We start from the raw sequence: 23,642 nt of genomic DNA on the forward strand, positions 1-23,642 counted from the left end.
CAAGAAAATTTTCAGGGGGGCAAATTTGTTTCAAGTTTTATATTACCTTTCTTAATTCGGTTAAACAATTTCAGTTTGTTCTGATATGCACCAGCTCTCAGACACAGAGGTACTAAGTACCTTGGAGGGTCTGCATCTGATGATATTAGCAGTGGTAAGATCTCCATGCCCTGAATTAAAGTTAAAATTCTCCTTACAATTAGCAGCTGCCCTAGGATGATTTTTTTTAGTATTTAACTTAATGGTCTTTTTATATGGGCCCACTTTCTCTTTTGGATTAGCTCTCTGTTCATTCTGAGAACTGTCACTAACAGGAAGGAGAGGGGCGTGGACCAGTCAAGTCTGGGAATGAGTTAATGTCTTATTTGCATAGCTGGTAGAGGGCAAGGAGTCCAAGGTGAACTCAGAGGAGTTAGAGAAATATATGGGAAATCAAGGCAGCCTGTTTTTCCACAAAACATGCCAGCAGCAAGATAATATCCACTAAAGAATAACACTAATAAGTGGCATCTTTCATCTGAGGAGCTCAAAGCATCCTGTGAACACTGACTCATTGATCTGTCAGCCATACCTATGTTTTATCTGTGGCTCATTTTAGAGATTAAGAAACCAAGTTTTGGCAGCTTTGACCCTGTGACTCAAAGGTAAGCTGAGGAATGGATAAGAACATGTCCTAGGTTTCAAATCTTCTAACTCAAAATATGGATAGCACAGACAGGATGTCAGAAGAAATGACAATTTAAATTTTCTGTAACACACTATCTAATTTTAACCTATTTGGTCAGTTTGTTTAAACAACCTAAGTATATGGAACCTAGAATAGGGAATGAGATCTGGTTATTCTGTACAGGTAATTGCAATAATACTCTCATACATTCCAGAGTATGAGGGGCAGAAAATGAAAAAGTATTTGTAAAGTCCCTTGAAGGACTGGAGAAAAATGTGGAACTATTTAACTTGCCCACCTGGGGAATTCCTGATATTTGCTTAAGCATTAGAGACTCCCAGTTGAATAAGCCAAGCTCTCAAGCTTAGGCCTTGCCCTTATGAAACTTATTTCTGTAATAATGAAGCTAAGCTTACTCATAATTATGTCTAAGTGTCATCCCAGAAAATGCTTTTTGTTGCTCAGATATTTCCTGTCTTTCTAAGCCAAACTGCAAATAAACTCATTACCCTGCTCTACTATGTGGAACATGCCTCCTAGAGATGAGTCTGAGCCTACATCATTGGATTGACAATGCCTTCTTGTCATTGTGAAAGGAGAAAGTGAAATGGAACAAAATAAATTTTCAGTGCCTAAGAGATTTCTCAAATAGAGTTGAGAGGTCATTCCAGAGGTTACTCTTATGCAAGCTTCAGCCAGATATTGAAAATTGCCACAGAATGGCAAGCCCCAATCAACAGTATTCCTTAAAACCTGAAAGAATACCTTGGGCTCTATCAAAATTCCACCTATTGTTTTCATTTGCTAATGCTGCCAGAATGCAATATACCAGAAATGGATTGACTTTTTTTTTTCGGTTCATGGTCCAGGAATTGAACCTGGGTCTCCTGCATGAAAGGTGGGCATTCTAACCACTGAACTACCCGTGCACCCAGATTGACTTTTATAAATGGGATTTATTAAGTTACAAGTTACAATTCTAAGACTGAAAATGTTCAAATCAAGGCACCAACAAGTGGATGCCTTCTCAAAAGAAAATCAGCATCCAGGTTCCTCTGTCACATGAAAGGCACATGATGACGTCTGCTGGCCCTTTTTTCCCGGGTTTCATTGAGCTCACCTCTTGGTTCCATTGATCTCTCTGAATGTCTGTTTGTTTCCAACCACCTGAACTCCCTTCTCTCTGTGTCTGCACTTTTTTTTTTGCATGGGCAGGCACCGAGAATCAAACCCTGGTCTCTTGCATGGCAGGCAAGAATTCTGCCTGCTGAGCCACTGTGGCATGCCCCACTCTGTCTGCTCTTTTAAGGACTCCAGTAAACGAATTAACGTCCTTCTTGAATGGGCAAGGTCACATCTCCATCTAACCAAAAGGTGCCACCCACAATTGGGTGGGTCACATCTCCATGGAAACAACTAATCTTAACATTCTGAGAGAAACTTTTGGAAACAGGTTTTAAATGGATAGATTGATGCAACTGGTCCTAATTGCTAACATCCCTGTAAAATTCTTCAGAGAACATTTTTTTTTTTGGGTAGGGAAGTTGAAGGAGGACCTGTAGGTAGAAGAAAGAACCCATTTGAGAAGAAAGTTTAGGGATGTCTAGTGATAATTCAGTGGGATGACAGGGATAATTTGAGGAAGGAAGTAGAACACTGAAATGAATGGATTTTTTGGAAATATTTCATTGTGGCAGGAAACTATTAAAGAAGAAATTCAAAAATAAATCCCACTACACTATCACAGCAATTAATTTTGCATTTTGAAAATATCTTGCCTCTACCTTGCCATGTCTCTGTTCAACTGCATGCATGTTTCAGCATTTTTGCAATATGGGGTACATAAAATGAAGCCTTCTGCCTTTTTAATTTAATGTGTACCTGACATGTTGATAATTCTACTTAGTCTTCATCATTAATTTAAAAATTGCTGTGAAATAGTCCAGCAGGGTTTTCCTCTATGTCCTCACAGCTCCGCCAGTGACTTCCATTTCTCTCGCTGGACAATTGTCATCTCTCTGCGCAGGGATGGTGCCAATGCAAAGTCTGCATTTGGGATCTTGAAAATAATTGCTTGCAGTTGTTCTGGCCCAGGATATGTGATCGTTGGGCATCTCATACCACCCTCTGCCTGGGGAAGGTAATGAAGGAAGAGAGAAACAGGACTGTAGATTGGCAGAGAGAGGAGAGTCACGGGACAGAGGAGAGAGGTGAAGTCTGGCAAAGATGGCTTCTTTTATCATCTTTGCTCTGACTCTTCTTTCTATTTCTTTTTCTGTCCATGTTCAACCTTCTCTTTCTACCCATCAATGCTTATTCTTCCTTTTATTCCTGCTTTTCGTTCCAACTCTTTCCCTCGAGAGCCCTCTCCCAGAAATCCTCAACCCCAGCAGAATCAATGCTGACCTTTTAAATGCAAATTTTGTAACGGCTCATTTATTTTCCTGACATGAAATCCAGCACACAGTTAAAAGTAAAAATCAATATAATGCTCTAACTGTATAAAGAAGAAATAAAAGGAAATCAATTCAAAATAAAATTACATACACATGTGTATGTAATTTTATTTTGAATTGAAATGCTCAGACACAACTGTCGTGGGGGTTGTAATGATGCTGAAAGAAGTTTGGACCTACTGATAATGAATATATTTGGTTTAAGAGAAGCAGATATCATTCAACTGGATATTGTTGGCACTAGCTCCACACTTTGACAGTGTGGAATAAGGGCTGGAGAAATACATCTTTATATCAAGGCAACTGCCTGTAGGTCAACACCATGCATGCACCATGCATGAACACCAGGCTGAGGGTTGAGGAGTGGATCCAGCCCTTGCTTTGATCTCTAAATTATGGACCCAAGGGCTCCATGTATTCAAAGGTGAATACTTTTCTAAATTCCTACAAAGAGGCTGCAAAAGTTCTGGCAGCCCTGGTATGTGTGCGTACACACAAACACACACACATATACACACACAGATTCACAGTGAACTGAGATCTACAAAAGCAGAGTGATAGAAGTATGCTGTATTCGTGATTCTAATACTATGAAAGGTGCCACTATTGGTGGTGTGATTTTTTGAAATGTTGAGTGACTCCTAGTATAGTCGGGAAGTTCATTCTACCTTTGATTTAAATGGTAGTCACATTCCTGGAAAATTCAATATGTATTAAAATGGGGCAAACATTATTTACATGTAAAATAGAGTTAGATTCTAAGCTCAAATAATTAGAAGCAGATGGTGAAGTTTCATGGTGACCTAAGACAATTCTTAGTTTTCTGGGACTGGAAACTTTGAAGGCCAACTGGTATCCTTGGCTCCTGCCCATACACTGCCAATAGTATCCCCTAATCATGATGACCATCAAAAATGTTCCAATAAAGTCTAAAATCCCCCTTAGGGTATAGTACAACTTCCATATCAATCACTAGAGTAGAGAAAGGAAGGTTGAATTCTGTATTTGTAAACCTGGGCCCAAGTTCCACCTTTCTCTAGTTTCTCTGGATGGACAGGATAAGTGGGGTTTTTGTGGCTGCTGGCACTTTCTGACTGGGCTCTAGGGAGGGCTTCCTGAGAGGGGGCAGTAGGGAAAGCCTCTTCCCTTATTTCCACGAGACAGAGGCATGATCAACATTAGTGGGTTCTTGGCCTGTATTTCCCTTCCCCTGGAAACTGGGCATTCTCTCAACTCTGGCCATGAAGCGCTAGTGCAGACTCTCAGGTGTAGCACAGTATGGGATTCCAAACACAGTACCCCGCTCGCCTAGTTAAAGCAGTGGGCATGTTATGTAGTTGGAGCTGGTTAGAATGCTGCCCTGGGATTTTTACACTGAAATGGATGGGAAAGAACAGTCTCTGCTCTGGTGGTGATTCTAGTTAAAGCAGTGGGCGTGTTATGTAGTTGGAGCTGGTTAGAATGCTGCCCTGGGATTTTTACACTGAAATGGATGGGAAAGAACAGTCTCTGCTCTGGTGGTGATTCTAGTTAAAGCAGTGGGCGTGTTATGTAGTTGGAGCTGGTTAGAATGCTGCCCTGGGATTTTTACACTGAAATGGATGGGAAAGAACAGTCTCTGCTCTGGTGGTGATTCTAGATGATAGGAGTCAAGAAGTTTCAGCAGTCATGGTTCTAGCTTCTGGAGAAAGCTGGGGAGAGCGACCAAAGCTAGCATGAAGGAAAAGTAGTAAGAGGGGTTGTTTTCTACAGTTATCTTTGAGGCTGAACAATATCCCTACCCTATCCCCTCCTTGTCTGAGCTAGTTTGAGTTATATTTCTGAGATGGGCAGCCCAAAGGATCTTAGCTAACACAGCTGCATTTCCATGTAATTATTCCCTTATCCAGGGCTATTCTGTGGCTGCAGTTCTTCTAAAAGTGTGCTGGCCCATAAAGTAGCCACAAGCCACATTTGACCTTTGAGCACTTGAAATGTGATTAATCTGAAGTGAGATGTGTAAAATACATACTGGATTCCAAAGATTTAGTACTAAAAAAAGAATGTAAAATATCTCATTAATAATTTCGGTATTGATTACACATTGAAATGATACTCTTTTGGATATTTAGGGTTAAAGAAAGCATATTATTAAAATTTATTTCACCTGTTTACCTTAGTAAATATGATGACAAGAAAATTAAAAATTACATATGTGACTTTCATTGCCTTTAATTTGGATAGGTCTATTCTAGAATATCATCCTCTACTTCTTACTCGCCTCCCTCAACTTTCCTAGTAATTGAGTTCACAGGTTAATTTCAAAAACTCATACACCAGAATGTTCATATATGCAGATTCTGATTTATGAGTTTAATTCTGCAGTTGGTAAGGGAACTCTGGCCATGAAACAGAATGGATTTCAAAGCACATGCACAGACTCAGTTTCTAATCCCTCCACAAACATGGCTGTTTAAAGTGATAAACAAGGCTGCCATTTAACAATTCCAGTTAAGGACAGCCTGCTGGTTTTCACTCAGTAGACAGCGGTATTCTTCTATGAAAAGAAGGAAGCCTACAATCTCTGCCCTACACTTCACTGACATTTCTTAGTGCTTTTCAAAAAGGCAGTGGCACAGATTAAGGAATTCACGTTGCAGGTGCAGTTTCCACATTATTATAGAAAGATGTTGATGAAACAAGAGATTTTGTGGCTGTCAGCACCTCCAGTTTAGTCATGGAAAGTAATTGTGGGGTTCATGGACATCAGAGATCCTTAAATTATAGTTTGACACCTCACACAAATTAGGTCCTGATTAGTCCCTGGAGATGTTTGGTGGAAATTGATTGTGAGAGGTGAAATGGCACACACACACACACATTTGTGTGTTTATCCTGAAACGTCCGCCATTTCTAGAAATGATTGAGGTTCTATGAGTAAGTATGTATGGTCTAGATTCTGAAGAATTTATTTGTTCAGAGAACATTTATTGGGATTACGAGCATTTATTGAGGGCCCTGGAGTTAGGCAGAGTACACTGATCATATTACTCTTGGTTACTTGGGGGCTTGTGAGGGTACCAGTTTCTCTCAGAGAACTTATCTGCAGTGTCTAAAGGACCACCAACAGAACAGGAAATGGGAAAACACTGGAAGATTTTGCTGAATAATTATAGTGCATTGAAAAGAACATGAAATACTGAGTTACAAATTCTGGATTTACATGCTAGTAACCATCATTTATAAGCTGTCATGACTGCTTAGCATAGTTTCCAAACAAGTAAAAATAATAATTCCTCACTGGCAAAGTCATTTGAGTATTTGAGATGATATATCTAAAAGCATTTTTATTAATAGAAAAGTCAAGTCACTTTACAAAGATTACTTAACTTGCTGGTTAATAAACACTTTGACTATAAGGAATAGTCATTTGTAATATATACATACGGAGTGGCAGTTATCCAAAAAATAGAACACAATAAAATATATTAAAGTAAAATTCCACTGAACATCATTAAATAAATTTGAATCATTCTGAGAATGTGTTAGGGTTTTGGCATGCCTTGGAGTCTTAAATTGCCATATGAATTACCCCAGAAGATATAGGAGAGTAGAATAATCAGTTAACCTTGGGACAAACAACAAAGACTTTGCTATATAATGCTACAAAATAGTCCCTGTCTTTTCTATAATCTTTAGCTCATTAAATTTGTTTATAAGATTTCATAACTGCCATGCTAGACCAGACTACAGAGACTGGTTTGGGCTCAAGGATGGGTGAATGGTGCTTGGGATTTGGTTTGATGCTGCATTTATTTGTTTTTTTTAATAAGGCAGCTTACCAGCAGTGCAAGGGATACACTTAACACAAAGGTGTGAGTGAATGGATATGGGTCCCTATTGCTTCCTTTGCACCTTCTAGAGGTGACCCCAAAATTTGTTGGCCTTGGCAGATCTGACTGGGTAGAAATCCATCATATTGGAAAAGCACAGAATCATCTGCCTTTAATACCCCAGCAGGCAGGCATATCTTATTTGGCCATATAATGCGACAACTCATTCTCCCAGCAAGCAGAATCGCCAAGGTCCAAATTCTGGGCCTTGAAATTCTTGTTGGGTCGGCACCGTGACAATATTTCCTGGTCCTGAACATGGCCTATGTCATGCTTATAGGAGTGGCCTCTTCAGTAGGGACCGATGTGGGTTTACCCCATCTACAACACATGTCTGGGTTCATGGTCCAGTTCAGTTTCTGTGATACCAGATGAGACAGAATGGCAGACAGGTTGATAGATAGAACAGCACCAACAATTTCTGCATTAGGGAGTGAGTTCTTTGGATTAATATTGTCCTTTCTCAGTGATTCTGTTTTAAAATACAATTCCCCTTTAGAGGCCCCAGCATGTTACTGTGAATTCATTGTTATCTACTTTATTAGATTTCTTCCATCACAGGAACAAAGCAACATAAACAGCTAGATCCCTGTGGGATGAAATGAGGTTTAGAAAGGTGGGGAAACTGGGCAGCGAGGGTAAGTGGAGGTCACTACAAGCAGGCTTACCCCTTTTATGTGTTTTTCTAGGACTGCTTGACTGAAGTGACTACTTCTTTGGCTTTCTTTACAATCAGACCTGCATTTATCCCTCAAGAACCACCCCAGTGGAGCTCACAGGGCAGAAATAGGGACTGCTGTGGTCTCTGTGACCCCTGGTACTGCCGCTCATTGGTCACTGGCTGTCAGATGCAGAGCTGCATTTATGCTGTGTTGAGGATGTCCCCTTCCAAGTAGGTAGTTATGTTTTTAGAGAAGGGTTTGGGTTTATGTGTGTGCCTGCTTTGTCAAAAGTGTTCAGGAATTCCCAGTATAACCTGATTTTTGGAATGACCACTGCTGAGTGTGACTTCTTTCAAAGTGAATTGGTAACTGGGCCAATGACTAGAAGATCTAACGACAAAGAACAAGAGAAATGTGTAAATTCTTCCTATCCATCCAATCATCCATCTGTCCATCTGTCCCTCTGTCCATCCATCCATGCATCTTTCATTATGCATCCGATCTACCACTTCAGTCATTTCACAAGTGTTTATTAAACACTTGTCACTGTGTAGAACACTGGTTAGGTGCTATGGAAGCTGTAGAAAGAAGTTATATGGTCCCCACAATCAAGGAACATCCACTTTAATAGGGGAGATAAAATATGTACATTTAGTTATAATCCATTGCAATGCAACACATTGTACAATATATTAAACATTTGAGGAAGACAGTTTCTCTCAGCTTTCAAGTAAAAAAGTTTACATTAGTGTGGCTGGATTTGTAAAATGCTTAAATAAGTATGATGAAAAGTGTGTATTGATACATAAGATGAAAGAGACACAGAAATTGCCTTGGTTGTGAGTGAGGGAAGGTGATGTATTTGACTGGATGAGGCTGAGGGACAGAAGGAATTAAAACTCATGAGAAAAGCGGTATTTGAGCTGAAGCATGAAAGATGTACTGATTTAGAAGAGATAGAGATGATAGGGAAGCAAAGGCATAGAAGGAGGAAATCAAGGGCAATGTTTAAGGAATAAAAAGTTGCCCATTTTAGATGAAGTATAAAAGAATGTGTAGGGAGGAGTGGTAGAGAAGTAGAAAGATTGGAGTCAATGGGGAGCTATTAAAGATTGCTGAGTGGGTGAATGACATGAGTGGAAGTGATCTGGGAAGATTAACTGGCAGCAATTCACAAAGATGTGCTAGAGGAGGCAGAGAAAGTAAGCCAGAGATCCACTTCAGAAGCAATTAGAATGGTCCCCAGGAGGAGTTAATAAATGTTTAAAGTAAAGTTGAGTAGAAAGAAGTTTCAGATTTATGGGCCTTTAGAGGTAGCTATCTCATAGGGCAATGTATTATTAGATAATACATTTCAGTAACAATATTTAAAAAGAAGACTAACAAACATTTATTGAGTTCTTTTTAGGTACCAGACACCATGCTAAATGCTTGTTCTCATTTAATTTTCACAGTCACTCTTTACAATGGGGGCTTTTATTATTCACACATTCCTGATGAGGAAACTGCATTTTCGAGAGGTTAAATCACTGGCTTAGCTCACACAGCTTTTAGTAGCAGAGTTTGGAGTGGAGTTGACATCTGCTGGCCTGCACACTTGCAAACCACTAGACTACACCGGTCCTCCTGGCTCTAGCATAATAGAACACTTCCTTGCAAAACCTTTATGCTTATTATTTGAACAATAATGACCTGGTGTTCAATAAAGATAAGATCAATGGCATTTTCCCTATTTAAACGAATATTTTAAATAATTAAAAAATAATTGTTTGTAAAAAATATTCAGGGTCATCTTTCTTTGTAATTTCATTAAGACACTTGTAAGTTTCTTTTGCTGTGTTGCAGATAATAAGAATATGGAAAGACTTTTTTGCCTCTGTGTTTGGTCCTCTGTCCAAAAGTCCAATGCCTTTATCTCTCTAGAGAACCACCATAGCACAGACTCTGGAGCTAGACTACCTGGCTTTGAATTCTGGCTCAGAAAATTATTAACTGTGTGATTCTGGGCAAGTCTCTCAACTTCTGTGTGCATCAGTTTCCTCGTGGACAGTGGGGATAGTATTAGTACCTCTTTACGGAGTAGTGGAGAGGATTACATGAGGAATCCTTTGGACAGCCTCTTTACAGAGTACAGTCTATGCATGATAGTTATGATTATTTGACTACTTGTGGAATTTTTCTCTTAGGGTGTGTTCTGATCACCTACCCCCTTTAAACTAAAGTTAAGTAGTTTACTCAATCTACCTCCCTCAGTAACTCTTCTACAGGTCTCAGTAACTTTTCTATTGCCAAATGTCACAAAAGCCCAGTTCTAACGCAATTGCTTTCCCAAGGTTTTACAGCAAACCTAAGAGGCAATCATTTCAATTTGTAATAGCCTGGACACTGGAGTCAAATAGATACGGATTCAAATTCTGATTTCTGTCATTTATTCACTGTATAGCCTTGGACAAGTTACTTACCTTCCCTTTATGAGTTGCTGTAACTGATAAATCTTCAAAGCTCAGTGGCTTGATTCAGTAGAAGTTTATTTCTGTTAAAGTAAATCCAGATGTTCCTGAGCAGTGGGTGGCTTGATCTAAGAGGTGATGTGGGGGCCAGGCTTTCCTTCTTTAGCGCTTGGTTTCCAGAGCTGCTGTGGGAGAAGAAAAACCATGGAGGATGCAATGGGGTGTTTTCAGGGCCAGACCATGGGATGGTCTACCTCACTTCTGCTCACTTTCATTGTTTAGGGCTTAGTTACATAGCCTCATCCAATTTTAAGGGAGGCTGGGAAACTATTAGCAATACTAACAGCAGTGCTACTTTGGAAGTTGCTCCCCAGCACAGTGGCTTGTAAAACTGTGCTTGTTGTCACACCCATGGATTTGCAGGTTGACTGCAGCGTGACTGGTCTCAGCTGGGCTGAGCTGGGTGGCTCTGCTTTAAGCTGCAAAAAAAAAAGCCTGGTTAGGGTTGTCTATGGGGTTTGGCTTAGGTATCCTCCACACATTCACGCTGTGGCCAGGCTCAAACGGGCAGCAGCTACCAGAAAGGAAGCTTTCCCCAAGGTGATGGTGGAAGCATTGCAGGTGTATTAGTTTTCAAGGGCTTTTATTGCAAAGTACTGCAAACTGAGTGGTTTAAAACAACAGAAATTTATTCTTTAGTTCTGGAAATGAGAGGTCTGAAGTCAAGTATCAGTAGGGCCATGTTCCCTTGGAAGGCTCTAGAAAAGAATCCTTCCTTGCCTCTTCTGGCTTTTCCTGGCCCAGGAGCTCCTTGGCTTGTAGCAGCATAACTCCAATCTCTGCCTCCATCCTCCATGGTCTTCTCCTTTGTGTCTTCGTAGGCCATTTCCTTAATAAGGATGCTTTCATTGATTTCAGAGTCCACCCAAGTCAAGTATGATCTCCTCTCAAACCTACCTTTAATAACATCTGCAAAGGCCATGTTTCCAATTAAAGGGATATTCTGAGGTTCTTGGTGGACATGAATTTTGGGGGAACACTATTCAACTCACCACAGGAGGTCAAGCCCAACCAGGTTCACCTCACATTGGTCAAGGCAAGTCGCATGGCCAAGCCCAAGATCAAGGGGCAGGGAAGTGCAAGGTCACATGGCAAAGGACATGCATACAAGCAGAGAAAAAGAACTGGGGCCAATAATTCAACCTACCAGAAAACATAGTTTGCTGTGAGAAGCACACACTGGTTGGTGATTAGCTGGTATTCTCTGCAATACCTCCTAGATCTCTATATCTTCATCTGTATAAATGGGTTTACTAAGAAGTAAACCTTCTTAGGGTTACTGCGATGATCAAATGATAATGCATGTAAACAAACTGCTTACCACAGGATGTGGCACACAGTAAGCATGAAATTAAAGTTAACTATTATTATCCTTATAGAACTTCCGTTCCTTCTGTACCATCTGCCTCACTTTTCTTTATTATTCTTATATTTGCTTTCCTCTTTTAATAATTTTCATCACCACAAGTAATTTCCATTTTTGCATAATTCACATAAATGAGAAGAGAAATTCTCCTGGTGACAAATACCTCATTATTAGGATTGGGAATAAAAGTGTCTCAATATTAGGAAGTGATAACTGCTTCAAAACATTAAATATTAAGTCAGTGCATAATAATGGCCAACCAACAGATCAGACAAGTGCTTTAACTTCCTGGAAGGGAGATTGTGTGGGTTGAATTATTTGGTAAGGGTTTCACGAAAGTGAAATAAACTGAGCTGGATCATTGCTGTTGCAAAAGCTGATGAGATAAGGACCACACAGCAAAGGATGCTACGCCATCACCCAGGAGCCTAGAGCTAAGAACGGGTTCCTTGGGAGCAATTATACTCTGTTTGGAATATGAGTTGTTCTATGCTAATGAATCATATTTGATCATTTCCGGGAGTTGAAGCCAGAGAGGGAACTGCTGTCACATGAAACCTTTTACAAAAACTGTTTGTTTGGTGGAGTATTTACGTTTAACTTTAGTACCAAAATAATTTCTGAATAATGATTCACATCCTACCTACATGGCATGCAGCTAATGTGAAGCAAGGTTGATGCCAATACTCACTGTTTTCATTTTAAGGAGCCAGTGGGTGGTTTTGCTAAGGTCGCAGGGTCAATCAAGATTTCTGTGAATGTTGTTTTGCAGAGCTGCCTCCTAGCAGAGTCCGATGGGAAAGGGTGCTGACCTTCTACGGGTTGATGATAGTTCCAGTTGAGGTGCACAGGGAGCTCAAATACTGCAAAAGGAATTAGGACCATCTTTGTTTCTGTAAGGCTGCCTGTCAGCCTTGTATACCAACCACAGAATTAGTGTTGCTATGTATTAATAATTTGTATATGTATTAATTTGTATATGTACTATTATAATGTTGGGAATGATGTGGTTAAACCAGAGATTAGACCCCAATGCCTTGAGTGACCAGGCAGTTTATATAAATGATTGAAACACATGATTTATTTAAAAGGAGCAGTTATTACTAACCTTCAGCTCAGGGCTGCCAAAACTTCTAAATTTTTAAGAGGATCTGAAGAAAGAATGATTTTTAATGTTAATTCTCCTAATTTTAGAAGTTGGCAATAAAGTCCAACTTTCTGAGATGCTGTGGAGTCAAAGAAAACATAGCTGAAAATATACCTAGCTGGTGGGCTACCAGATTACAACTCTGTGCTATTCACTAACTCTCCAAAGTACTCTTGATGGGAACGTGCTCTCAGGTGTTTGAAAGCATCCTAGAAGGGAAAGAATAGAGCGAGATGGAGAATTCTGTACGACAAAGCTGTTTTTTATTAAAAAATAAAAACATGAAACTAGCAATTTTCATATTGAGAACAGATAAGACCTTCTTAGGTACTGAACAGCTATACTTAAGCAAGTAGATAAAAGAGAACCATCATAAAACATCTGTAATTGATAATAAGGGATATAAAAAGTGGACATTTCAGTATAGATAGTGTGGAAAGTGGTGTTCTAGTTTGCTAGCTGCCGGAATGCAACACACCAGAGATGGATTGGCTTTTAATAAAAGGGGATTTATTTCATTAGTTCTTCAGAGGAAAGGCAGCTAACTTTCCACTGAGGTTCTTTCTTACTTGGGAAGGCACAGGATGGTCTCTGCTGGCCTTCTCTCCAGGACTCTGGGTTCCAACAACTCTCCTCAGGGTGACTTCTTTCTGCATCTCCAAAGGCCTGGGCTGAGCTGCAAGTGCTGAGATGAGGTATGCTGAGCTGCTTGGGCTGTGCTACGTTGAGTCTCTCATTTAAGCATCAGCCAATTAACTCAAACATCATCCATTACAGCAGGCACGCCTCTTAGCCGACTGCAGATGTAATGGGCAATAGATGAGGTTCACATACCATTGGCTCATGTCCACAGCAACAGAACTAGGCATCTTCACCTGGCCAAGTTGACAACTGAATCTAACTACCACACAAGGGAAAAATAAATTAGATGGAAGAAGAGCTAGACAGTATGGGAAATGTTCTGTCAGTCACAATATTTAAGAGTTATCACCAGCTCTTTAGAGAAGAGGAATTAAAAACTGATATAAGAATTCCTTTAGACATCTTCATAAAGTCCTATGTGAAAGAATTCATCCAAGTTTTGGTTGATTAATTGATAAGATAGATGCATTGGATAACCAGGTGCATAAGTGGATAGGCAGGTAGGTGCTTGGACTGAATGGACTCTACTAGGTATCAGAGTTAAGATTTTTTAGTGACCCTGTTTTGTACAACCAAATGAGCTGCACCTCATATGGGTTTCTGCCTTCATTTTTCTTTGAATAAGATATAGTCACTTGTCGGAGATGATGCATGGGGAAAGAACTCCACTTGGTTTGTGGTAATAATTCTTTCTGTAATATATCAAAGTGGAATATTGGGAAAAAATTCCTATTTGGGGTCTTACTTGATAGCAATGATCAGAAGGAGCAGTATCTAATTACTGCATCATACATCTGCATCATCTTCCCTCCTTACACTGAAGTCCAAGGATCTCTCCCACCATAACCAAAGCAGCACTGATGGTTGTAGGCCAGGCTCCTGGCAACAACGTCTCCCCTATGACACAGCTTTGTGACTGTGTTTTCTAGAGTTATGACCTCAGTTTTACTGAACATGTTCTTTTAAAACCAGATTTCATCTATAGAGATGTTTCTAGGAAGAAAAGAATTATGCTGATGGCCTTCAGTGTGCTATACCTTTTATAAATGACCATGTTTCAAAAAGACCATAAACAAGCCTGTTGCTGTTGTTGGTTGCACTGGGCTGAATAGTGTCCCCTCAGGATTCATGCCCATCTGGAATCTCAGAATGTGACCTTATTTGGAAACAGGGTCTTTTGGGATGTAATTAAGCTAAGATGAGGTCATATAGGATTAGGGTCCTAGATCCAATCACTGTTGTCCTAATAAGAGGTACATGTGGAGACACAGACACACACGGAGGGAAGGTAGATGAGACGACACAGGCAGAAGTCGGACTGATACAGCTACAAGTCAAGGAATGCCAAGTACGTATTCTTCATTGAGAAAGATAAGGACAGATTCTTCCTTAGAGCCTTCAACCTTCAGAGGAGTGTGGCCCTGTCAACATTTTTATTTTAAACTTCTAGCTTCCTGAATGTGAGAGCATAAATTTCTGTTGTTTTAGGCCACTCAGTTTGTAGTAACTTGTTATGGCGGCCGTAGGACACTAACAGAGTGGTGGTGGTGGTGACAGGGTTCACCAATCTTCTCTCCTGCCATGAGACTTGGCCCTTCACTCACTGCTTCAGAGTGGGAAGAATGACTTAATCTAGTTGTTGACTTTGGAAGCCAACTGTGAACATGTACTCCAGCCCTTTCCCTTCCTGTTGTGTCTCAGGACAAAGCTGTGCATAGAGCGCATGTGTGGTGCACAAGGACGCATACACTGGCTCTGCATTCGGAAGCCCATTTGATCATAATATAAGCCACATACTCCAGCATCAGCCCAAGTAGTAATCAAGTTCTGATTTTAATTCCCCATAGTTTTTGGTCCTATTTCTCACTGTGTTCAGTGTATTATATGTGTATGGGTTGAGGAGAGACCCTTCATATCCCAATACTAACAAAATTCTTTCTGTTCTCTGTAAAGGTTTGTTTAATTTCCACTGATGAGAACATTTGTATGGATGAATGAGCCTGCTGTTGCCTTGAGATAGGATCATAATCCCTTGATCATACTGTACATACACACAAGACAATGCATCCAATTTTCATGTTTTCTAGGAAACCAACTCCAACAGCTTCTGAAAGATCTTTTGACTATTTAACATACTTTTTTTTTTTGTCAGGGAATTCTTTTAAATTGCTTGGTTGATGGAATAAAAATAGTCTGGGATGGTGTGCTGGTTTGAAACTATTATGTCTCTCAGAAATGCCATATCCTTTTAATCCAGTCTTGTAGGGGCAGATGTATCATTCGTGGGACCTCTTAGTTTCCATGGAAATGTCACCTTGCCCATTCAAAGTGAGTCTCAATCCTTTCCTGGAAACCTGCATGAGAGATCTCAGAGTTGACACAGAAATCAGAGAGGTAAAACCACGTGACAGATGTCTGAAGATGCAGAAAGAGCTGAGAGAGCCGTTTTGAACCCAGAAGCCAGGAGAGGACAGCAGATGTCACCATGCACCTTCCCATGAGACAGAGGAACCACAGATGCGATCAGCCTTTCTTGAGAGAAGGTATCCTCTTGTTGGTGCCTTAATTTGTACATTTTCACAGCCTTAGAATTGTAACTTGTAATGTAATAAGTCTCCTTTATAAAAGCCAATTTCTTTCCAGTATATTGCATTCCAGCATATGGGTTAACAATTTTTAAACATAAAATAGTTTCTCTTTTAAATTTAATTAATTAATTATCATTATATCTTGGCTTTACTTTTTAAAATTTTGAAATAAATAATAGATTCACAGGAACTTGCAAAAACATGTATAAGGAGGTCTCCAGTATACTTCACCCAATTTTCCTTCCTAGTAACATCTTGCATAACTACAGAACAACAGCACAACCAGGAAATCAACACTGGCTTAATCCACAGAGCTTTTTCAGATTTCAAGAGTGCGCCCAGACTTTTCTTACTTCCTAGCTGGGGGTCAGTCCCTTCCTGGGTTTGCTCACTCAGGAGCGCCTGCTTTTCCCAGAACTCTTCTGCTTTTCTGGGGACAAATGAAAAGTTAGGGAGAGGAAGGTAACTGGAGATTTGGAGAAGTTTCTCAGAGTGCTTTTTTTTAAATTTCCGCCAGTGTTCCTTTTATTAAAGAATGCAAAATACGAGACGGGCATGCATCACAGACAACAGGAACACAAACGAAAGAAACCAGGGCTCAGAGGGCCTCCATTAGGCCTGAGGGAGAGGAGGGGGCGGCGGGCAGGGGCAGGAGGGAGGAGCGCGGCCACCCTAGTGTGTGGGTGGTATGCCTACCACGATGTGCAAAACAGAGGTTTGCAAATATTGGCACGCCCCCTATTTCATTTCCGTTCCCCTCTTGGGGGTCCCCTGCTTGGGGCTTCTCCGACACCGGGTTTGCTGGCTCCCCGTTTCTGGAGCTTGGTCCCAGGACACCGTCCCTTCCTTTCCGGGGCAGAAAGATTCAGAAACTTCCTATTGAAAACGCCAAGGCTGCCCGCCAAGTCGCTGAGGGCGGGCACATGAGGAAAGACCCTTTTTCTGTATAAAAATAATTTTGCATTATGAAGGGTGTGGGGGGGTGCTGGTGGGGAAGGATGCTGGTGTGTGAAAACGGGCGGCGTGGAAATTGTATCTTGGCCGGGCAGGTGGGACAGGACCCTGCTCTAGTGGAGGGGTGCTGGGGCTTGTGGGGAGGGGGGTGGGGGGATATGGGTATCTGGAGAGAGGCCAGGTTGCCCCCCTTTTCTCAAGTGACATGTTGGAAGGGTGCAGGGTGGGGGCTTTCAGGAGAGCAAATCTGAGAGAAAAGGCTAAGAAAACAGATGAGGAGGTTTAAATATTGCTGTAGCCTCTGGTAGCCCCCATGGCCTTAGAGAAGCTCAGGTCCGGGGCTTTATCTTGCAGCCTGTTTCAGGTGTGTGGCTCCTTTTGACTGCATTGCCCCTCTGGGGTCATGACTTCATGCGTTTTAGGCTAAAGGGTGGCAAAGAAGAAAGGGAGGGAGGGAGGGAGGGAGGGAGGGAGGGAGAGAGGAGGGAGGGAAGGGAGGATGGAAAGATCTCAGCTCTGCGGGATTGTATGACCTTGCTTTCCTTGCACCATTTTAGCTGGATCTTCAGGTACCAGAAAGGATGTGTGGAATGAGCCTGTGAGGTTGGAGCAGGAGAACATCGTCACAGAAGTACTCATATGTGAGATCAAATAGCTTTAAGATGATTATTTTTTATGCTGTATGGTGGGGTCACATTTCATTATTTTTCCATGTGAGTATTCCATTATTGCAGCACCATTTGTTGAATTTTTTGTTTATTTATTTGTTTGTTTTGCTCGTTTTTGGGAAGCAAAACATGGACTGGGAATCGAAACCCTGTCTCTTGCATGGCAGGTGAGATGAGTATTTTGTAAGTATGTGTTTTTTTCTTCATTAAAGATTCTGTCAATAAGAGAAATATATCAACTGCTGCCATTATTTTAATGTATTTAAAATAATGCATTATTTTATGCATATATTTTTCTGTGCATTTATTTTTAATTTACCTAGATGAGATTTACTGATAAATGTGTATGTATATGTGTGTGTATATATGTTTGTATTTTTTTATATAGCATTAACATTTCATATAAGTTGAATGTTATAGAGAATTCATCATCATAATCTACCCATACCGACAATTTTAACATTTCATATAAGTTGAATATTATAGAGAATTCATCATCATAATCTACCCATGCCGACAGTTTTAACTACTTTGTAATATTTCATGATACTTGCTTGAATATTCAAGGAAAATAAAACAATGTAACTTTTATATGTACTGGGGAACCAAAAAAATTCATGTGACTCACTTTATTGCGATATTTGCTTGTGATATTCTGAAACCAAACCTGCAATACCTCCACGGTATGCCTGTACCATAATTTATTCAAACATTATTCTATTTTTGGTTGTTTTTTTTTCCACAGAAATAATGTTTTTCATGAACTTCTTTGTGTAAAATGGTTGCCTACCCTTGGGATTGTTTCCTTAGAATAGATTATTTGAATTTTAATTTTGAGTTAAAAAGATATTATTTTTCACTCTTTGTGTACATTGCCCAAACTCTGCATCTAGCTATTTTATACTTTGTCAACAAAATATTCATTCCACATTCCATAATGCTTAAGAAATTAATAAAGAATATTAAAAGTAGAATTTTTAAAATTAAAAAGCCAAATCAAGTGCACATACTAGGTTGTGGAATGAAACTGGAAAACCGTAAGTCTAGAAAATAAGATACTCACCCAAGATGTACTGAATCTAATTCTCTTGAAATAAGACCTTGAAATGTACATTTTTACAAATTCCCCAGACCACTTTTTTTTTTCCCCTGTGGGTAGGCCCAGGAATCGAACCCGGGTCTCTGGCATGGCAGGCAAGAATTCTGCCTCCTGAGCCACTGCCCTCCCCAGATCACTTTTATGTGCATTGAAGTTCGTTTTATTGCACAGTTGTGGTATGGAATCTCAGAGAGATTTGTCTTGCCAAGGAACACAAGTCCAAAGTTGGTAATGTAGATGGCTTTGAGTATACTGAGAAAATGCTTATCCAGGAACCATACTAGTAAGAGTCATTAATTTGTATAGCTTCCTGCTCATGTGAGCCATCTCCTGGTCTAACCTGCTGTAATTAAGGGTCAGGAGGAAGTTCCATTACAATCTCTTTTTGACTTGACATTGTCATTCAGTTTATTTTTGCTTCTCTCAGTAGCAGAAGTCTGTTTATTCAGCCATTAGTCAATTTGCTCTTTTTAAAGACAGCGCGTGTCTTTTGTCCTTTTCTAGTGCCTACATGTCCATTTTCTCATTTGGAAACTTACTGTCATCATTTGGTATTTAGTCCAGTAACTTGGAGGAAATTAAAAAGTTACAAAGCAATTGGGGATCCAGAGGACAGATACAAGGTCTTAGAGTTGAGGTTACGCTGAGTCCTGGTGGGGAATTTACCAATTCTATTTCTGAAGACCCACCTCCGGGCCCTAACCAGGGGCATTTTCTGGAAAATGATGCTAAAAAGAGGATGTGTAATAAACAAAAATGTCATACTTTCTGGAAACTTTTATTAGTAGAAAACTCTAGGAAACCACTCCACTGTGGTGACATTTCTTTTAAAATACATAAACCTCATTGCCTCTCAATGAGGTTTTTTTTGGGTGGTAAAGTGGGGTTGAGGGGGGAATCAGGGAGAAGCTACTGTTGTGGTTTGCTAAAGCTGCTGGAATGCAGTATAAAAATGGATTTATTTGTTTACAAATTTATAGATACAAGGCCATGAAAATGGCCAAATTAAGGCATCTACAGGATAATACCTTCCCTGAAGAGAGGCTGTCACATGGGAAGGTGCATGACTGGCATCTGTTGGTTGGTCCTTCTCTCCTAGGTTTTGTTGCTTTCAACTTCTGGTTTCTCTAAGCTTCTGTGGGTATGTCCTTGTTGTTAGGTCAGGGGAACGGGGAAGGGCACTGCAACTGGAGCTGCGGAGGCTGTGTCGCCCCTCTCAACCTGACTTCAGGAACTAATGAACTGCCCCTTCCGGACATCACCTGACCTCCATCCTTACAAGCTGCCCCCGCTGCGTGCGCACTCACCTCCCTCCATCTTGGGTTTGGTGAGTTCTGCCCGGGAGCGCAGAAATACCGCTCCCTCCCACTTTAAATTTCCTGGTGTACCTTTCTTCTTTCTCACCCTTTCGCCTCCTAAACCTTTCACTTGTCTCTCAGCTTCTCTGGGGTTTCTCTGAGCTCTCTGAGCTTTCCTCTGTGAGCTTCTGTTAATTTCATCTCTTCTCAAGGACTCCAGCAAAATCATCAAGATGTACCCTGAATAAGACAGGCTACATCTCAACTGAAATAACCTAACCAAAAGGTGCCAGCTGCAATAGATCTGCATCCACAGGAATGGATTAAAAGTACATGGCCTTTTCTGGGGTTCATCAGCTTCAAACTGCCACAGCTACCAAACATTTATGGGATAATGATGCAAAACTCTCAGTAAGAATGGACAAGACTGTGTGGCAGGGTCAGATGACAGCGCTTCCCACTGCAACCCTGCTCTTTGTTAGATCTGTCTTTAGACTTGGAGGGAAAAAACCTTAACTGCAAGAGTTAGATGTAGAATTGCTCTCCAAATATTTTCTTTTAGTTCCACTTCCAGCCCTTTGGGCAATTCATTCACTTGCTATACATCTTTCTTTTGCCTTTTATTCCTGAGACTTTCCCACATTATGGAAATTTAAAAAAATATATGAATCTCCTCTTATAGCTCAAGTTCTATATGTTAACACATATATTTATATAATAAGAATAGTTATTTTGAAAAGGATGATCCACATTTTTAATACAGTTCTAATGTACCTGAATAAAATTTTAATATCTCTGTCTGCAAACAAACGATAACATTTGTGCAAATCTCTAGAAATTAAAAAAAAATTTTATTAATTTTAAATTAAAAAAAATGGCAACAAAGAAACACAAACATCCTTAACATATGATCGTTCCATTCTACATGTATAATCAGTAATTCACAATATCATCACATAGATGCATATTCATCATCATGATCATTTCTTAGAACATTTGCATCAATTCAGAAAAAGAAATAAAAAGAAAACAGAAAAAAATTCATACATACCATACCCCTTACCTCTCCCTTTCTTTTTTTAAATTTATTTATTTTTTATTTATAATACATAACCACATACAAACACATTCTTCTCATATGATCATTCCATTCTTGTTATATAGTCAGTAACTCACGCTATCATCACATAGTTGTATTTCTTAGAGCATCTGCATCAATTCAGAAAAAGCAATAAAAAGAAGACAATAAAATTCATACATACCTTACCCCTTACCCCTCCCCTTCACCAATCACCAGCATTTCAATCTACTAAATTCATTTCAACATTTGTTCCCCCTATTATTTATTTATTTTTAGTCCGTATGTTTTATTTGTCTGTTGATAAGGTAGACAAAAGGAGCATCAGACACAAGGCTCTCACAAACACATAGTCACACTGCCACAGCCATATCATCATACAATTATCTTCAAGAAACAAGGCCACCGGAGCACAGCTCCACATTTTCAGGCAGTTCCCTGCAGCCTCTCCATTACGTCTTGATCAACAAGGTGATATCTATTTAATGTGTAAGAATACCCTCCAAGATAACCTTTCGACTCTGTTTGGAATCTCTCAGCCACTGAGACGGCCTATACAAATCGTTTAAAATGAGCTTTCCTGAATTGTAAAAAAAGATGAGCAAAGTGATTGTTACTTAAATGTTTCATTAATGTTTATAACATCTTACCTAAATATTAGTTTCTACCAAATCTGTGCTCCTACAAGTTTTTTTTCCTATAATCCATGTACTCATTAATCCATGGAGATCACTAATGCTATTATTTAGACGATGTATGTGCCAAGACTTATAGTGGAGGACATAATCTTATATCATATTGTTAATCCAATGGGAAGATGGAAACTGCTTTGTGAAGATGCCCTTTGAAATAATCTACTTCATATTAATTTTCTATGAAATGATTTGCTTTGCTATGCTCTTCTTAGACATACACTGTTGAGGAAAGCAATATAAAAGCTCATTGGCTTTGAAAAATTTCACCTGTCATTCATTGCAAACCTGCCTTCAGTACCTTTATCTTTCCATATCTGTTGCTATAATTTCTTTCAAGGTGTAATTACATCCATGTTATTTCACTTTCATTTTCTTTATTTACTTTAGTACCAGAAATTTCTAACAGAATGGCATTTAAAACAACTAAGAGATATCAATTTTGGAGAGAGACATTATGAAATTGCACAATAAGGGAATATAATCTTTCCAGCTTAATTTAGTCCATATGCATTGACAAAACAAAAAAGAATTTCACATCCTGAAAGGAAATAAATGTAAGTATAAGAATAGTCTATTTTTCCCCCAGACAGTTCACGTACTATTCTTAGAATGCATTTGATCTTTTGTGATTTTCCAAAGTCTGAGCCAAGTGAATGTTGTCAAAGACCATCGTATTAAATGAATAGATGGTTCCTTGCAGGCCTTGAACTTAGTGAAATCCTTTATTAATCATGTCTGCACGCAGGGTAGTGACCCAGAGGAGAAATATATAGTCAGTGCATTAACTCCTTCTCAGGGAAAAGAATACAACAAGAATATAAGTAGTAATAAAGTAAGTCAGAGTATAATGCGAGAGCCAAAAATAGAAAGTGCTATTTATTGCAGTGTGGAAAACATGAACTAGTTACTGTAGATACAAGGGAGAGTAAGAAGACCATCTTTGCACGTAAGGAACTTACAGTCTTTTGCGGGTAGGAGGAGAAGACAGATCATGAGAGGGAGAGGGCGAGGGGAAAGGAGAGGGAGAATACATAAATAAATAAACTTACAAACCTAGATAAGGCTATAAAGTCATAGTAAGGGTGCCACGTTATACAAACACCCTTGTCTTAATCTATGGGTCATTTTCTCTGAGGAAGTGAGTTAAACTGAGCATATGCAAATGACAGTATTTGAACAGAGACCTTCTTTACACAGGTATGAACAAGTGCAGGAAACTACAAAGGAGAGTGACCCCCTAGACCTGAAGGGGTGAGAGAGCAACTTCATGAAGACATCCCTGTGGGGAGGATCTAGGACCTTTGGCTGAAGGACCATCTACCCTGCTGTGGCCCTGCAAGGAACGGCCAAGGAAATAAATACTGCAGCCTCAGCACCACCCCCTTCGCTCCGAGCATCTTCTAGAACTTCATATTGGCTTGAAACATAGTAAACAATCTAAAATATTGTTCAATTCCTGTTAAAATATCAAAAGATTTCATATAAGAATTTAAAGGTGCAATATTCAAGCATTAAAATTGATGGGGGACGGGCCACGGTGGCTCAGCAGGCAGAGTTCTCACCTGCCATGCTGGAGATCTGGGTTCACTTCTCAGTGCCTGCCTATGAAAATAAAATAAAATAAAATAAAATAAAATAAAATAAAATAAAATAAAATAAAATAAAAATAAATAAAATAAAATAAAATAAAATAAATAAAATAATAAAATAAAATAAAAAATAAAATAAAAAATAAAATAAAAAATAAAATAAAATAAAATAAATAAAATAAAATAAAATAAAATATAAAATAAAATAAAATAAAATAAAATATAAAATAAAATAAAATAAAAAAATAAAAAAAAATAAAAAAATAAAAAAATAAAATAAAAAAATAAAATAAAAAAATAAAAAAATAAAATAAAAAAAATAAAAAATAAAATAAAAAATAAAATAAAATA

The 23,642-nt window shown here is 39.3% G+C and overlaps 1 long non-coding RNA gene across 1 annotated transcript in view; it reads left to right on the forward strand.

Annotated features, from left to right (window-relative positions):
• Positions 1-23,351, forward strand: part of LOC143646256 (uncharacterized) — a 49,187-nt gene extending 25,836 nt beyond the window's left edge. Inside the window, exons 2-4 of the long non-coding RNA XR_013157421.1 lie at positions 19,791-19,958; positions 22,090-22,256; positions 22,900-23,351. This is a non-coding gene — a long non-coding RNA (uncharacterized LOC143646256). The remainder of the gene's footprint in view (positions 1-19,790; positions 19,959-22,089; positions 22,257-22,899) is intronic.
• Positions 23,352-23,642: the final 291 nt, after the last annotated feature.

Source organism: Tamandua tetradactyla, chromosome 9 (assembly GCF_023851605.1).
Source record: "Tamandua tetradactyla isolate mTamTet1 chromosome 9, mTamTet1.pri, whole genome shotgun sequence".
Lineage (NCBI taxonomy): Eukaryota > Metazoa > Chordata > Mammalia > Pilosa > Myrmecophagidae > Tamandua > Tamandua tetradactyla.